The 4,452-nt window shown below is 40.2% G+C and overlaps 1 non-coding gene across 1 annotated transcript; it reads right to left on the bottom strand.

The window, feature by feature from the left end:
* Positions 1-3,355: 3,355 nt before the first annotated feature.
* On the bottom strand, positions 3,356-3,461 carry LOC130876679 (U6 spliceosomal RNA). The gene has a single exon (XR_009057331.1). It is a non-coding gene; the product is annotated as a U6 spliceosomal RNA (small nuclear RNA).
* Positions 3,462-4,452: the final 991 nt, after the last annotated feature.

Here is a 4,452-nt window from a genome sequence, read left to right as displayed (position 1 = left end):
ACTTATACCGAGTACAATATTGTCCATTGCTTGGGTCTTCAATCACCATTTGAACTTACGTTTGGGTTATTTGTCATACTGTTTAATTCTTAGAATCTTGGTATCCTCATCGCTTTCAAAGAAGCAACAGGTAATTTGTTCAACACTGCTTCTGGTGCCTTTTGTCTATTCATAGAACTGCATAATTGTCAGCCTAGAGTCCTTCGAACCGAACTCTTCCCCTGGGCAGCATGAAATTATTCACCTAAGCACTCATTGAAGAATTATATTCTGCTGTGGGAGCTCCTTCTGCTCCTTCAGCCAATAGCCTTCAAGATACCAGCCCACGTGGGCGTGGTCTCTTGCTTTAAAAAGCAGTGATAGCTGTGCACTCTTGCTTCGGACTCCGCTTCCAACTACTAGACTCCTTTCCTGGTCATGCAGAGGGCTGCTGTCTAGGATGGTGATTTGTAAGTTTTTCCTTTAAATAACCCTTTTATTAATCATAATTCCAAACTGGTGTGGGATTGTTTTGTGACTTATGCCTTCATCTGGAACCCAACGTTTGGTTTTAGAACCCCCCCACACACACTTGGCTACCTGCCACCAGCTTGGTTTGGCATGAGCCCTCCCTCAGCCACAGCCTGTGTGTGGAGCCAGCAATTCAATATAGAATCTCCCACACTGGCTTTTCTTGCTGCAATTCTTTGCACACCTCGGATTGGCTTCAAGTCCTCACGCACCCTATCATTTGCCTTCTGATGTGGATTTAAACTCCTCGCCTCCTGGGCTTCATGGGCCTGAACAGCCTCTGCCCACCTGGTTTGATCTTCTCTAAGTGGTTTTTAAATCCCCCCTGCAGTGCAGCATTTAAGCAGTTTGAGTCAGAGCACAAGTGGTTACTGAATGCTGCAACCCCTCAGGGCGACTCTTTCACAAGGAGGCTTATGCAGCTTCTCAGTTGCAGTTCTCTACCCTGGTCTTGACTCGGAAACAGTGCCATCTGCTGGTTAACAGGTAAAATGGAAGGTTTCATTTCTAATGGGACTTTTGCTGCCATTTTTGCTCCATTATGGAAGAAATCACAAGATGCCTATATGCCTATGGATGACATTTTGCTATTTGATTCAAACATAGATACTTTAGAAAGAATGTTTGAGGAAGTAAAGATAGTTTTGCCTAAATGGGGATTACATATTGCTCCTGAAAAGATTCAAAAAGGAGATTCTGTTAACTACCTAGGTTACAGAATAGGTTTACAGAAAATTAGAACACAAGGCACAAATTAGGAGAGATTGATTACAGACTCTTAATGACTTTCAAAGATTGTTAGGAGACATTTTCAGTCCATGATCAGCTGTTGGAATAACACCCGATCTAATAATTTATTTAAACAAAACCTTAGATGGTGACAAATATTTCAATAGTCCTAGAGAATTAACAGCTGAAGCAGAAAAGGAACAGACAATGAATGAGGAAAAATTACAGGAGGCACATGTGGATAGGGTAAACCCAAATCTTAGCTGTATTTATAGTCATATTGCCTTCCAGAATTTCTCCTATGGGAATTTTAATGCAGAGAGAAGATATTTTAGAATGGATCTTTTTACCACACAAACCAAGTAAAAAATTAAATACTTATGTGGAAAATGTCTCTGAATTAATTATAAGAGACAAACTGAGACTTTGTCAACTAGCAGGTATAGACCCGCAGAAATTATAGTGACTTTCACTGCGGATGAAATAAAAGTCATGGGAAGACAGTGAACCGTGGGAAAGAGTTTGTGCTAATATTTTGGAAGAAATTAATAGCAACTATCCAAAAAGTGATAGACTTAACCTCATAAAGAGAACTTCTGGGATTCCTCCTCGAATTGTACATGATGCTCCAATAACTGGAGCCCATACACTTTATACTAATGCTAATGAATCAGGGAAGGCAGGTTACAAATCAGACAAATTGAGTAGGGTGGAACAAAGCCCTTATAATTCTGTCCAGAAGGCAGAATTATATGCCATCTTATGGTGCTAAGGGATTTTAAAGAACCTCTTAATATAGTTACTGATTCACAATATGCAGAGTTATCTTGCATAATGAAAGTGCTAAATTCATACCAGATGACATGGAATTTACTTCATTGTTTATCCAGGTACAAGACATAATCAGGAGTAGGCTTTTTCCTATATACATAACACACATCCGATTTCATATGGGTCTGCCAGCTCCTCTAGCACATGGTAATGCAGAAATTGGTTATTGATTTGAAGCATGTTTCAGGCCTCAGAATTTCATAAAACATTGATAGCACAAAGGTTTAAATAAAGAGTTTTCTATTACATGGCCACAAGCTAAGGAGATTATAAAGAGATGCCCTACTTATTCTTTATATAACCAAACACCACTACCTGCAGGGACTAACTCCAAGTGTACTCAAAGGAATGAAATCTGGCAGATGAATATGATCCACTTTGCAGAATTTGGAAAATTAAAATATGTACATCACACTATTGACACTTATTCAGGCTTTCAATGGGCAACTGCTTTAAGCTCAGAAAAAGCTGATTTAGTAATCACACATTTATTAGAAGTTATGGCCATCATGGTTATACCTGCACAAATAAAACAGATAATGGTCCAGCTTATGTCTCTAGGAAAGTGAAACTTTTCTTTTTTGCTTAATATTAAGCATGTTACAGGTATACCACACAATCCTACAGGTCAAGCAGTTATAGTAAGATCAAATCGAACTATAAAGGATATGTTAAACAGAAAGGGGTGGAAAATGCCCCCAGAAATATATTATATAATGCCTTATTAATCTTGAGTTTTCTTATGAAATGCTAATGAGAAAGGGACACCAGCAGCAGAAAGACATTGGATAATGGAAAAGTCTGCTGAACTAAATCAACCGGTTTATTTTAAAGATGTGCTATCCTCATAATGGAAGCCAGGTGGCGCGGGAGAATTATCTGTATTCTATCAATCATGTATTTTAATAAAACGCTGATTGGCCAGGCAGGAAGTATAGGTGGGTCATTCAGACAAGACAGGAAGTAGAGGTGGGGTGATGAGAACAGGAGAATGCTAATAAGGAGGAAGCCCATGCCTCCCAGTCCTGCCCTGCTGTGAAAGGTACTGAGACACATAGCTAACATAGATCAGAATAATGGGTTAATATAAGTGATAAGAGCTAATAAGTAACCTGAGCTAATGGACCAATCAGTATTATAACTTATGGAGATCTGTGTGATTTTCTTTGGGGCTTGCCAGCTGTGGGGTACTGGGCAGGATGGAAACCCCAAGCAGCAAGCCACCCCTCATGCTACAGCCAGGACTGGAAACTATAGGCTTATTGCACTTTGTTTATGACTAGTAAAAATTATGGAATAGTTCATGAATTTGTGTGTCATCCTTCCAGAGGGGCCATGCTAATCTCTCTGTATCATTCCAGTTTTAGTATATGTGCTGCCTATGTGAGCATGCCCAACATTTCTTGATTGCAGTTCATTCCAGATGTAGTGAATTTGACAAGCAAAAAATAGCCTTCCCACCAGGGGAGCCCCAGGAATGGGTGACAATGGGAAACCAAACAATTCCTGTTGGATCTTAGAGAGCATCCTGATCTACCCTCAAAACAAAAGTGGTTCAGAAGAACAAACAGCAAAGTTATATCCATTGCAGGAATAACAGGGACATGAAACTTCTTGGAAAGGACCAATCTGACCCCATAGGTTCATCATCTACTCCAGCTTTCCTTTAGAAAGAGGAAAGAAACAGAGAGAGAGAGAGAGAGAGAAAGAGAGAGAGAGAGAGAGAGAGAGAGAGAGAGAGAGAGAGAGAGAGAGAAAGCTTATAATCATGAATATAGCTCTGTCCACAACTCACAAGCCCTGAACACTGAGGTATTCATTCTATGGCATCAAGTTCTTAGGCCTTTCTGGCATTTACTCAGATTATGGTAGATTGTATCTTAGATTTGAAAGATTCTCTTTTGAAAGACACTAAAAAAACTCAGAAAAGAAATGGGGAAAACACAAAGGCAAATGATGGGGCAAGAATGAGTCAGGTGATGAGAGAGGGACCAAAGGGTGCCTAACAGGCTGCAATTCTACTAGTCCTGCAACGGATAGCTGTAAACAGAAAGTTTTAGATCCAAGTAGTTGCCCGGTTAAACGTGACTGGATGTCTCAGCTGACCTTCTAGATAGGTTGAAAACCCAAAGAAGTAGGCTCCAATGTATGTGAGGGAATGAATGTGCTAGCCATGCAAGGGCAAGCAAACAAAGTAAAAGATTTCTTCCTCTTTCTGCTTACATCCAAACTTCCCACAGACGGTGTGACCCATATTAAAGGTATGTCTTCCTGTCTCAAGATTTTGATTAGCGGTGTACATCTTCCCGCCTCAGTATCTGAATCAAAGGCCTGTGTCTTCCAACCTTCAAAGAGATCCAAGACAAAGAGTCTCCAAGCCTG

This window comes from Chionomys nivalis, chromosome 6, assembly GCF_950005125.1.
Source record: "Chionomys nivalis chromosome 6, mChiNiv1.1, whole genome shotgun sequence".
NCBI lineage: Eukaryota > Metazoa > Chordata > Mammalia > Rodentia > Cricetidae > Chionomys > Chionomys nivalis.
Note: the sequence above shows the minus strand (reverse complement) of the source record. Positions and strands in the feature narration are given on the sequence as shown.